General features: G+C 38.2%; 1 pseudogene; it reads left to right on the top strand.

Moving 5' to 3' along the window:
• The first annotated feature begins 2,071 nt into the window (after positions 1–2,071).
• LOC143867272 (secreted RxLR effector protein 161 pseudogene) lies at positions 2,072–2,545 on the top strand (annotated as a pseudogene).
• Positions 2,546–14,470: the final 11,925 nt, after the last annotated feature.

The following is a 14,470-nucleotide window of genomic DNA, read 5'->3' as shown; positions in this document are numbered from 1 at the left end:
AAGGTTTTAAATTGGTATTCGAGGCTGATAAATTTGTCATTACTAAGAGTGGTGAATTTGTGGAAAAGGTTACTCTAGTGAGGGTCTATTCAAACTGAATGTAACCGAGAACATTATGAATAAAGCTTCATCTTCTTCTGCTTACATTACTGATTCTTCTTGTTTATGGCATGGTAGACTAGGTCATGTTAACTATGCATCTTTTAAAGAAAATGATGATCATAGGTCTAATTCCTAAGAGTGATCAAACTCTAACAGAAAAATGTGAAACATGTGTGCAATCAAAGTACTCTAAGAAGCCTTTTCACAAAATAGAAGAAAGAAAAACTGAACTCCTAGGTTTAATTCACAGTGATGTATGTGACTTAAACAATGTTACAACTAGAGGAGGTAAAAGGTATTTTATTACATTTATAGATGATTTCTCTAGGTATTGTACTGTTTATCTAATCAGAAATAAGGATGAATATTTTGATAAATTCATTACATATAAAACTGATGTAGAGAATCAGTTAGAAAAGAAAATCAAAATCTTAAGATCTGATAGAGGTGGTGAGTACACTTCAAATGCATTCAGTAAATTTTGTGAAAACCATGGCATAATACATCAAGTAACTGCTCCATACTCACCACAGCAAAATGGAGTTGCTGAACGTAAAAACAGAACTCTAATGAACATAGTAAATTCAATGTTAGGAAGTTCATGATTACCTCAGATCTTATGGGGAGAAGCTCTTCTCTCTGCTTGTTATATCTTGAACAAGATACCATTTAAGGATTCTGACAAAACTTCTTACGAGTTATGGAAGAATAGGAAACCACATTTTAAATACCTTAAAGTGTGGGGGTGCTTAGCTAAGGTCAGAATTCCAGATCCTAAGAGTTCTAAGTTAGGTCCTAAAACTGTAGATTGTGTATTCATTGGCTATGCACATAACAGTAGTACTTATAGATTCTTAATCTATAGATCAGATCATGTTGATATGCAACCTAACACCATAATAGAATCCAGTGATGCTGAATTCTTTAAAAACACATTCCCTTATAAGACTAGTCTAAGTGAGAACACACTTAAAAGACCCATTGAATCTATTGATAATGACCATCAAGTGTTTGAGAAATCAGTAGAGCCTAGAAGAAGTAAAAGGGCAAGAATAGAGAAAAACTTTGGTCAAGAGTTCATTACCTATCTTCTAGAAGGAGATCCAAAGAAATATAAAGAGGCAATGTCATTTCCAGATTCTTCATTCTGGAACGAAGCTGTCAAGAGTGAAATTGACTCAATTTTGAGTAATGGGAAATGGATCTTGACAAATCTTCCTCCTGGCTGCAAACCTATTGGTTGGAAGTGGATCTTTAGGAAGAAACTAAAATCGATAGAACTGTAGATAAGTACAAAGCTAGACTAGTAGCTAAAGGGTTTAAGCAAAAAGAAGGAATGGACTTCTTTGACACTTATTCACCTGTAACCAGAATAACTACTATAAGAATCTTAATTGCCATAGCTACAATCTATAACCTGGAAATCCATCAAATGGATGTCAGAACAGCATTTCTAAATGGTGAATTAGATGAAGAGATTTATATGGATCAACCTGGAGGCTTTATAATCCAAGGCTAAGAACATAAGGTGTGTAAACTAATAAAATCTCTGTATGGTTTGAAACAAGCACTAAAACACTGGCATGAGAAGTTTCATAGTGTAATCCTATCAAATGGATTCATAATAAATGAATCAAACAAGTGTGAATACAACAAATTTAGTGGGGATAGTGGTGTTATTGTTTGTTTGTATGTAGATGATATGTTGATCATCTGAACAGACATAAGTGTAATTAAAGACACTAAAAAATTTTTATCAAATAATTTTGATATGAAATACTTGGGAAAGGCAGATGTAATTCTGGGTATTAAAATAAAAAGAAACCCAGAAGAAATAATTTTAACTCGGTCTCATTATGTAGAAAAAATACTAATAAGGTTTAATCAATTTGATTGTAAACCAGTAATATGTAAGAATAAAGGAAGTGTAGTAAATCCACTTGAATACTCTAGAGTTATAGGGAGTCTAATGTATTTGATGAACTGTACTAAGCCAGATATAGCCTATGCAGTGGGTAGACTCAGTAGTTATACCAGTAATCCTGGTAGTGATCATTGGAAAGCTCTAATTATAGTATTGAACTATCTTAAAGGAACCATAAACTATGGTTTGCATTTCACTAAATATCCTATTGTACTAGAGGGGTATAGCGATGCCAATTGGGTATCTCGATTTGAGACCAAATCTAGAAGTGGATATGTCTTCACTCTAGGAAGTGCAGCGGTTTCTTGGAAGTCAACCAAGAAAACGTGTATAGCTCGATCCATAATGAAGTCTGAGTTCATTGCTTTAGAAAAAGCAAGTGAGGAAGCCGAGTGGCTTAGAAACATTCTGTCTGATATTCCATGTCGGAATAAGCCAGTACCAGGCATTACAATCCACTGTAATTGTCAAGCTGTTATTGGAAGAGCAGATAATAATGTATATAATGGTAAATTTTGACACATTCGTCGGAGGCATAACTCCATAAGAAAATTGTTGAAGAATGCAGTGATAACCATAGATTATGTAAGATCAATTGATAATATATCAGATTGTCTTACAAAAGGACTAAAAAAATTTTTGAGTCATTAGCACATCGAGGGGGATGGGGCTGAAGCCCACTATTTAGATCACCAATAACAGGAACCCAACCTATCTGACTGGAGATCCGAAAAAGTAGGTTCAATGGGAAAAATAAGTTACTTGAGTGATCTGTTTTGCACCAAGTTGTATGTGAATTAAGTTCACAAAGCCTATCATTTCCTTTTGTGTGTGTGCTTATTATTCATCTCCGATGCATGCATGATTAGATAGACATTATCTCGGGGATATTCGTTCCCATTTCGCATGATTTTCGCCCAAAACTCTTCAAGGTTAATAATAAATGGCATAAGAGACCAGGTGCTTGCACTTGGGCGAATTGGGGGCGCCTAACCCCTTCCCATTCGTCATCAGGCACGGACTTTTTGTTTCTCTGGTTATCCGTTCCGATAGAGCATAGTATGGGATCCAGGGCCTACTTCCTTGGATGTCGACTCTTCTTTGTTTAAGGTACGTTTCGAATCTGGGCTAGTCCCCGAATCGAGAGGTATCTCACTTTACATCACCACTCATGCTGTGAGGGGCACTCTTTCGAGAGTTCCTTAGTGGAGCTCTCCTTCACGTGGACGATCTAAAGACTTTCTGGGGGCTCGTCCCCCGTCTCTCTCGGATCGGGGTCCACAGTACTCGAGACAAGATTTGATACTTGAATACGACAAAATCTAAGAGCAATCGAAGCTTAATATGAATTCTTAAACAGAAAGCTTGTTTAAAAACTAGAGTTTTTATATGGTGTAAGCATGTATTGTCCATTATTTTCAAAAAGTACTGTACGGCCCACACCATAGGGCGATCCAAACTGTCCATTGGATGGGCCACAACGTAAATAGGTTGTACCCAAAAAATCATTTCTGTAGGATGATCCTAGCCTAACCAATCTATAGAGGTTTCCATAACATGCGATGGAGGGCTAGGATCATCCTATGGATATGATTTTTTAGGCAAAGCCTATTTACATTGTGGCCCTCAAATGGACGGTTTGGATCTTCCTATGGTGAGGGCCGTACAGTACTTTTTGGAAAAAACTGAACTATACAAGCATACACCATATAAAAAGGGAAATGATAAATGCACCCGTTTTCATCACTTGGGACCCATCTACAATGTATCTATGACAGGGATAGGCCGGGCGACCGCGGGATGGAACATGAAAATCCAGGACATCTCGAAATCTATCGGGCCGGTCAACCGAGCCAACTAGGTTGACCGCGAAATTGAGAAATCATCCAGGTTGGTCCTGGCGGACGACCGCGACCCCCTCGGTCGACCGTGGAATTGTTTTCAAGCCAAAATATTTTTCGAATAGGTAGCCCTCGGAGGGCGACCGCGGTTACCCCGGTCGACAGCGGTGATAAAAATTCTGAAAATAAAAATGAGACTCCCGATAAGGGCGGGCGACTGCAGTGGCTCGGTCGACCGCGCCGGTTCGACGAAAGAGCCGTTTGAGCCTGCAAGTGGTAGGTGCAACTACCCCACCTACCTAGTTTTATTACGGTTTTTCCATTGAGGTTTTCTAAATCAACTATGAGTATTTAAACATGAAGAAAAAGCTCATTTCACACCTTTTGAATCATTATCAAACTCTAGAGGTTTTCTCTTTCAAAATCAAAAGGATTTTTCATCAAATCTCTTGAACACTAAAACTTGGATTCATTTCTTGCCAAGAGGTACTCCCCTAAGCATTTACTTTCAATCATTGGGAGTCTTGTGAGCTTTGAGAGTTGTATTCGCCTTAAAGAGGCTTGAGATCTTTTCATTTTCTTTCTTCCTTCTTCTATTTGTATTTGGAATTGCAAAAAAGAGTTTCTTAATTGAATTGCGAGCATTGGTTCAAGCAATTTATGCGAGAATTGAGAGCATTGGCTCTGAGCAATTTTGAGCTTAAGCTCTTACAATCCCTGTAGAAAAAGAGCAACAAGTGTATATATCTGTACTGGAAAGTAAATCTAACACTTGTTTATTATGCTCGTCGGGAGCGTTCGCAACTTGCGAAAAAGTTCGTAGCTTGCGAATACCCCTGAAGGCTACATCGAGTTAAGGATAACCCAAGAAGGAGAAAAATCAAATTAATTGATTTAAAATTCTTGAAAAATGCCAATTTAGTTATATAGAGCTACAACCTTTTTCAATTTGATAACAGGCTCTGCTTGAGAGGGATTATCATGTTTAAAGTTATCCCCAGCAGAGTCGCCAGTCTGTGAGAGCCGGGTTTTTTTTCCGTGTTTGCGCAGGACGACAGGGGATCACTACAATCGGGTTTTACGTAGGGGTTAGGGGGTGTTATTTGATCAACACCACTTGCGAACTCGGGACCGTAGTCCTAACTTTGCAAGTTAGGGGGAGAACCCTAACTCAATCTTTTTTCTCAATCTTTAGTCTCTCTCTTTTCTCTACCTCTCACAACACTTGTTTTTTGTAAGCTCTGCTTTCCTTCAGATTCTTTTAGCTTTTGTTTCCAAGCTTTATTTTGAAGAAATGGACACATTGTTGACATTTGAGTGCATATTCTCAACATTTGAGTCCATATTCTCTCATATTCACCGTGAAGTGAATGACCAGGCTGAGTCTTTAGCCAAATGTGGTGTATCTTGCTCAAATATGGTGGTGTGGCTTGAGATGCCTAAATTAGAGTTGTTTTCTGTAGTTTTCTTTTGTTTTTTGTAAGCTCTGCTTTCCTTCGGAAGCTTTTAGCTTTTGTTTGTTTGTTTGCTGCATTTATTTCTTTGTTTTAAAATTTTACCCGTTCAAAACCAATACAATACTCTACGGTTCATGTAATGGCAGGATAAACCAAACGCTAATTGATTAGTTACTCCTTAGGAAGGTCTAAAACCTAGAGACTTAATTGTGGCCTACATCTAAGTTGACTTGAAATAGGTTCAATACTTAAATGCGCTAATTATATTTTTGTGGTTTCTTCTTTATCAAATGTTAAGAAAGTTCTTATCAATTAAACATAGGGTAATCAAGCACCAATAAAATTGGAGGAACCTTAGACATTTTGTGATAGAAGCACTTTGAGAAGCCCATTAGGCATGGAGTTAGCTGTTTTATAATTTTTTTACGGGGGCCTTACTGTAAGGCTACCAATCATGATGTTGCATTGCATTTGACTTTTTGTCATATGGTCAACCCAGACATTGACTCGAGCTATTAATTCACTGATTAGACCCAGAATTCTTTTGGGAGAGTTCAGGTTTTAATTCTAGTTTTTTAAACATTGATTTGAAGTTTAATCTGTGCTAATACTTCATGAATACTGTGCTTTTTTTCTCTCTTCCATGTTTTAGATGTTTTGTATTAGTCTGTATACTTTGACATGTATTGCGTGGTCAACTTTCTGTTTTCAAAAAAGAAATGAAAAGTGTAAAGTTAGCCATTCTACAATCAGTATCCTCTATTGGAATGTTTGATGGTTAATATTTTTTTTACATGAGCCATGAGCTTTTGAGATATACTTAGATTGAAGTACTTATAGAATCAAATTAACTAATTCAGTTTCTTTTGTAAATGTAGGCCTCATCTGATATGAGTCCCTACAATAGCGGAAGGGAAAGCACAGTTTGGGGCATTTCCCTAATGATTGGTTACCTTGGGTAAAAATTGAGTGCTTATTTCTTGTTTTTTCGGATCTAGCAATTAGGTCTTTATTACGATCCTATGACATTAATCCTTTATAGTCTTTGTACATTTCTGGTACTCTTTATCACTAGAGTTCTTATAATCATCATTGTTTGATAAAATATTTCATATGAACTTTATGCCCTTAACTATGTTTTTTAGAGTTTTAGAATCTTATAGTTCTCTTTCTTTACTGATATATATGTAGCCCAAGGGCACTTTTCCTTTTTACAATGAAATGAATCAAGTTTTGAAATTATTTTCTTCTTATTTGGAAATGATGCATTTTTTGAAGTTTGATGCTTCATATCTGGTCATTTCTACCTCTAAACTCGTATCTTTCTTTCCTTTTTTTTATCTTCTCTCCTCTCCCCCTCCTCTCCTCTCGGTTGAGATTATAAGTTGACACCATGTCCTTCTCACTTCTTATCTAGCTTTCTTTCTACAAGGCTTGCAATCTAATAAATTCTAGTTGTACCATTTTTATCTAGCTTGATTTGTGAAATCTCATTGGTTATTGCTTTTGACAATGGTTCAGTTCAAGCAATTTATTTATTGTGAGTGGATTCTAGATAGTTTCACTTGTACATCTCTCATCCTCATTAGTACTTAATAAATCAATTCAGATTGTTATTTTTTATCCTCTTGAGCCTGATCCTTATTTATTTTCCGGGTTATAACCATTGAGGTTTTCTAAATCAACTATGAGTATTTAAACATGAAGAAAAACCTCATTTCACACCTTTTGAATCATTATCAAACCCTAGAGGTTTTCTCTTTAAAAATCAAAAGGATTTTTCATAAAATCTCTTGAACACTAAAACTTGCATTCATTTCTTGCCAAGAGGTACTCCCCTAAGCATTTAGTTTCAATCATTGGGAGTCTTGTGAGCTTTGAGAGTTGTATTCGCCTTAAAGAGGCTTGAGATCTTTTCATTTTCTTTCTTCCTTCTTCTATTTGTATTTGGAATTGGAAAAAAGAGTTTCTTACTTCAAGGCCGCAGTGCAACGAAGAAGAACGTCCTTGGAGGTAGAGTTGTAATACAAGGGTGTGTCCCCTTGTGGAGGCTATGATCGCTTGTATACGCTTTGTGATGCGGCGTTGAGGAGCCTTGCCATAGTGGAGAAAATCCCAAGGAAAGACCAAGTACTTGGGTAGTGGAGTAGGTCAAGTTATGATCGAACCATTATAAAATCATTGTGGTCTCCTTGCTTCCTCTCTTCTCTCTTGTGGTGTGATTGGTAATCTCTTTACTCTTTGTATTAGGATATAATCTTGAACAAGGGTTAGAACTAACTAGGTTAATTTCACAAGCCCATGCTTTTGAATAGAAAATATTTAAAACACCCAATTCACTCCCTCTTGTGTGTTGCCCTTCGGAATTTCACTTGGTATCAAAGCTAAAGGCTCTTATAGAGATGTGGGAGCCAGATCCCGCGAGAGGGGCGTGGGGCGCGAGCCGCCGCGCGCTCTCCTTTGGTCTCTCGTTCCCACTCGATTGGCGTGTGCCTTTTAGTATTGATTTTAATGCATCTTTTATGTGAACTTGGGATCACTAAGGCAATCCGAATTCCACACGAAAGAGACTGACAGAGTCGCCACCTAGATGTGGGATCTAGGACCCGTAATTAACCAGAAATCTAGACTCGCTACCTGGTTACGAGAATGGAAGGTATGGGGAGTTATCCACCACATGCACCATTCTTGTCCGATAATCGGTCTTCGATTCCAAAAGCTAACTCTTTTAAATTTATTTTAAATGGCTCATTCAACTCTATGTTAATGTGCGAACTAAGTGACATGCATCCTAGAATCTAATTTCAATGTGAATCCTAGATGTGTATCTTGATTTATTAATTTGTCTGGATTCATTCTAAGTGAAAGTTCTCCTAGAATTCTAATTTCATGGAAAACCCTAACTGATTTGATTAAGTATTTACAAGAAAATTAATATACAAAACACCACAATTTGTTGTGGTGCCGACTCGCGGGTGGTATGCCGTCAGACATCCAAGCTGCCTACGTACCCAAGCCTCACTGGGATCAGAGTCGACGTAGTTCGGTGCACCTAAGCTAAGCTACATATGCCTAACTCAACTAGGACACCGACTTAGACGGATTTGACTGTTTCAACAGTTTTAAGAGGAATTATTTAATTCAAGTTGAGGATTTTATTATCTTAGGATTTCATCTAAGATGCTATATGATTCTTATCTGAATGCAAGTTCTCCCTTAGACTAATGCAGGTTTTGCCTACATCCTAGTTTACTAGGCTTGTCCTAGGGAAAGATCGGGTGACTAGTGTAACTAGACCTATGGTACGGTTGCTATTCATAGCAAGCGTCCGTGATGAGGCTGGACTCCTAACTCTAGGACTCCCTAAAACCTAGGACACGGCACGACACCAGTGTTCCTAAATTGGGCTCTAATGGTTCTTAGATTGGAAACCATAATCCAATGGTTCCGAAAGACACAAGATAAATCGATTTAAGTTCTCGAGGTTAATGAGTTTCAGATTTCGAAGATTTTCAGTTTCTAGACATTTAAGGATTACCAATGGTTCTAGGGTTCACCAATTTCGGCCTTGAATGGCATCCAAAGGAGGGAATCGTGCGCTCTTTCCTTGTGCAATTTAATACTTAGGTTATAGCATCTTATTGCCTGGCAGAATCTCAGGATTTCCGTGGACACTAACCTCGGAGCCAACAACATGCTATAACTTAAATATTCAAATTGTCAAAGATCAAGTTGCAATTGGGATACGATTATGGATGCACGGGCCATTTTTCCAGGAAAATCTAAAGATCCTAAAATTTCTGTTTCAATGGATTAAGGAGTGAACATGTGACAGAATTTTAAAGTTCTTTAGGAATTTTTATATGATTTTCAATTAATTTCGAATTTTCCATGGATTTTATCAATTTTAAGCATATGAGCGGTTTTACAAGTGAAATTGTTGCAAATAAATTCGAAATGATTTGAAATTTCTACAGCAGCAAGATGAAAATGTATGTAGCTTACAGGATGAGTTTTGCATATTTTTACATTAAATTCACATTTAATCTTGATTAAACCATTAAATGTCCAGATTGCACAATTAACACATAAACTAGTAGAAATATAACTCTAAATTCTATGAAATTTCTACAGAAATACTATATGAATCAAAATAGCATGCAGTGAGACTTTCATGAATTTTAGAAATTATTTACTACCAATTTCGGATTTTACAATTTCCAGACCAGATTATAAATTAACACTACATCCCATATTAAAGCAGATCCAAATCATACGAAAATTTTACAGTAACAAGTAATATGGAAGATAAGACTACTGTAAAAATTTTATGAATTTTAATGATGATCTGATGTTAGTAAAAATTCTCCTAAAATCTGATAAGTTTCAAAGAAAATATTAAATAATAGACCAAATAAACTCCAAAAATCTTTACAAATTCATGGTAAAATGAATCAGTAACATATTATTTTCCCACGAAATTTCATTAATTTTAGAATCTGTTTGGTATATAATTTAATTTTTCTTCGTCAAAAGATGTTTTTTGAAGAGTTTTCCATTTTTAAAACACAATTTGCGGAAAAAATCAGAAAAATTCGGAAAAATACAGAAATATTTTGAGAACAATGCACCTACCTGTGGTGAAGATCTCCGCCCAATCAAAAAAAATATAAAAAATCCTGCCGCCGCCGATCCGCTCCGCCGTCTTTCGCTTTCTCTGGAGTGTTTAGAGGGAGTGGTTGAGGGAGTGAAGAGATAATGGAAGAAGAATATTAGGGAGAGGGATGGAAGAATATATTGAGGAAAGGGATTGGAGGGAGTGATTAGAAGAGATAATGGAAGAGAAAGAGATAATGGAAGATAAATTTCTTTTTTTTTTCTTTCTTCTTATGGATGGGAAGGGAGATATATATAGGGAGAGAAAGAGAGAGAGAGAGATATGTTGGTGGAGAGCTCATCATGTTGTCCCTCTTAGTGGAGAATCCATCATTATTGTTCTTAGTGGAGGGCCCATCATGTTTCTTAGTGGAGAGTCCATCATTATTGCTCTTAGTGGAGGGCCCATCATGTTTCTTAGTGGAGAGTCCATCATTATTGCTCTTAGTGGAGGGCCCATCATGTTTCTTAGTGGAGAGTCCATCATTATTGCTCTTAGTGGAGGGCCCATCATGTTGTCTTAGTGGAGAGCTACCATCATTGCTCTTCACAAGAGGCCCCACTGAGGCCCCACAACGCGGGCCCCACAATGTGGGCCCTCGGTTGATTCGATTTTAAACAAATGTTCAATGCGGGCCCACCAAACGAGTCCAAATTTAATCAAAATGCATCATGCGGCCCCACCAAATGGGTCCAACTTTCTCGATCCAAATTTAATCGAAGCACCCAATGCGGGCCCACCAAACGGGTCCCAATTCTCTCTGGTTTAGATTTTTCTGAATAATCCTTCTCAACATTTAGCGGGAAAATGCGAAACACGACGGAAACGACCAAAAATATTTAGAAATGTAACAAACGGATGCGGGAAAGAAAGACATTGGAAAACCGACGGAAAACAAACCCTAATTTCTTTATCGATTAAGGTAGAGCAAAATGGGGTGTCTACAGATGCCCCTCTTTGGTAGAGATGACGTAGTCATCGAATACTAAAGTCAAAATGACAGAGCCATTTTGCGTAGCTTTAATCGACAAAAGACTCTACACAAAACGGAACTTAGACGCAAACATTTACTACCTAATGCAAGGCCCTAAATGAAATCCTAGAATTAGAACATAATAAGAAATCCTGATGCGGTGCCGTTCACAAACGGGCAACGAGAGAATGAGATACCACTTTCGAATGGATTCCGAACAGAAAGAACAAAGATCGTTCTCAAGCGGTTTTTTTTTTTTTTTTTTTTAAAAAAAAAAGAAAATGAGACATCTTTCACAAGCGGGCTCAAGGAGGATAAGAGACCATTCACAAATGGACTCAGACAATGAGGTACCATTCACAAACGGCCTCAAGGAGGATATGAGACCATTCACAAATGGACTCAGAAAATGAGGTACCGTTCACAAACGGGCTTAAGAAGAAGATGAGACCATTCACAAATGGACTCAGAAAATGAGGTACCGTTCACAAACGGGCTTAAGGAGAGGACGAGACCATTCACAAATGGACTCAGAAAATGAGGTACCGTTCACAAACGGGCTCAAGGAGAAGATGAGACCATTCACAAATGGACTCGAGAAACGAGGCACCGTTCACAAACGTGCTCAAGGAGAACATGAGACCATTCACAAATAGACTCAGAAAATGAGGTACCGTTCACAAACGGGCTTAAGGAGAAGACGAGACCATTCACAAATGGACTCGAGAAACGAGGCACCGTTCACAAACGGGCTCAAGGAGAATAAGAGACCATTCACAAATGGACTCAGAAAATGAGGTACCGTTCACAAACGGGCTCAAGGAGAAGACGAGACCATTCACAAATGGACTCGAGAAACGAGGCACCGTTCACAAACGGGCTTAAGGAGAAGACGAGACCATTCACAAATGGACTAGAGAAATGAGGCACCGTTCACAAACGGGCTCAAGGAGAATAAGAGACCATTCACAAATGGACTCAGAAAATGATGTACCGTTCACAAACGGGCTTAAGGAGAAGACAAGACCATTCACAAATGGACTCGAGAAACGAGGCACCGTTCACAAACGGGCTCAAGGAGAACATGAGACCATTCATAAATGGACTCGAGAAATGAGGCACCGTTCACAAACGGGTTCAAAGAAACAAGATAGCTTCAACAACGAAGAATTTAGAGATTTTTCATAAACTTGAATTTGACGTAGGATTGGATTTGATGAATTTTTGATTTTTCAGAAATAAGGCACCGTCCACAAACGGGCTCAAGGAGGACATGAGATCATTCAGAAATGGACTCAGAAAAATGAGACACTGTTCACAAACGGGTTCAAGGAGAAGACGAGACCATTTACAAATGGACTCGAGAAAAGAGGCACCGTTCACAAACGGGCTCAAAGAAACAAGATAGCTTTGATTGATGAATTCAACAATGAAGAATTTAGAGTTTTTTCATGAACTTGAATTTGACATAGGATTGGATTTGATGAATTTTTGATTTTTCAGAAATAAGGCACCGTCCACAAACGGGCTCAAGGAGGACATGAGACCATTCACAAATGGACTCAGAAAAATGAGATACCGTTCACAAACGGGTTCAAGGAGAAGACGAGACCATTCACAAATGGACTCGAGAAACGAGGCACCGTTCACAAACGGGCTCAAGGAGAATAAGAGACCATTCACAAATGGACTCAGAAAATGAGGTACCGTTCACAAACGGGCTCAAGGAGAAGACGAGACCATTCACAAATGGACTCGAGAAACGAGGCACCGTTCACAAACGGGCTTAAGGAGAAGACGAGACCATTCACAAATGGACTCGAGAAATGAGGCACCGTTCACAAACGGGCTCAAGGAGAATAAGAGACCATTCACAAATGGACTCAGAAAATGATGTACCGTTCACAAACGGGCTCAAGGAGAAGATGAGACCATTCACACATGGACTCGAGAAACGAGGCACCGTTCACAAACGGGCTCAAGGAGAACATGAGACCATTCACAAATAGACTCAGAAAATGAGGTACCGTTCACAAACGGGCTTAAGGAGAAGACAAGACCATTCACAAATGGACTCGAGAAACGAGGCACCGTTCACAAACGGGCTCAAGGAGAACATGAGACCATTCATAAATGGACTCGAGAAATGAGGCACCGTTCACAAACGGGTTCAAAGAAACAAGATAGCTTCAACAACGAAGAATTTAGAGATTTTTCATAAACATGAATTTGACGTAGGATTGGATTTGATGAATTTTTTATTTTTCAGAAATAAGGCACCGTCCACAAACGGGCTCAAGGAGGACATGAGATCATTAACAAATGGACTCAGAAAATGAGGCACCGTTCACAAACGGGCTTGAAGAGGATATGAGACAATTTACAAATGAACTTCAGAAAATGAGACACCGTTCACAAACGGGATGAAGGGGAACATGAGACCATTTACAAATGAACTTCAGAAATGAGGCGCCGTTCACAAACGGGCTCAAGGAGAACACGAGACCATTCACAAATGGACTCAGAAAATGAGGCACCGTTCACAAACGGGCTCAAGGAAACAAGATAGCTTTGATTGATGAATTCAACAATGAAGAATTTAGAGATTTTTCATGAACTTGAATTTGACATAGGATTGGATTTGATGAATTTTTGATTTTTTGAACTTAATGAAATCGGGGATGTTACAGATCATGCTTGACAAAGATATCGGAAACTAGGACTTTGACGAATGATGAAACGGCAAACCGTGACGAATGATGAAACGGCAAACCGAAGAACCATTACTAACAAGAATGGATTAGAAACACTTTTATTAAACTTCAACAAGATTTTTCTCAAAGAGACTGCTGGTCTTGTCTTTGGGGATTTGGATAACTGAAACCTTGAACAAGACACTTGAAATTGGTAATCTAGAACAACGGCTCTCTTGGATATAATCATGGAAAAGTGGGACTTGCCTCTTGATAGGTGTTTAGATAAACATTTCTTGACCAGGAAAGTATTTAACTAACTGGAAGGAAATTCTGAATTTTAACGGTTCATCTTTCTGAGAAATTGGCTCGACCATCATTGCATCTGAGGCTCTTCCAAGCTTAAGATGCCTTCCTGGGGTATGATCTTTTTACGGAAGCTGGGCTTTCTGATGTTTCTACTTCTGAATTCTTCTGGGTCGATCATCTTTGAAATATAGCTGTTTGACTAGATTCTCGAACTTTTTCAGGTACAATCGCAGGGAGCTGACGAGGCCGGGCCTCCTTCACCGAGACAGTTGCATCATTTGGACATATGGATGACGATTGACTCTTTTTAAATAGAAAACTTAGATAAAAGGCACTACTCAAAGGATTGAGGAGCTCTAAAGGAGTGAACATAGAATAACAACGATTGATTAACTGACAGACACAGTAATGCTTCTGACTTAGTTAACGTTTTATTTGGTAAGTCTATCCTTTCAAGGAATATTTTTTTCAATTGGTAAACACTGGACTTTTTCCTTAAAACAGTAATGCCTCA

This window comes from Tasmannia lanceolata, unplaced genomic scaffold, assembly GCF_043159265.1.
Source record: "Tasmannia lanceolata isolate RefF3 unplaced genomic scaffold, GAP_Taslan_0.1 ptg000003l, whole genome shotgun sequence".
Taxonomy (NCBI): domain Eukaryota; kingdom Viridiplantae; phylum Streptophyta; class Magnoliopsida; order Canellales; family Winteraceae; genus Tasmannia; species Tasmannia lanceolata.
The sequence above is the reverse complement of the archived record's forward strand: the minus strand, read 5'-3'. Positions and strand labels throughout refer to the sequence as shown.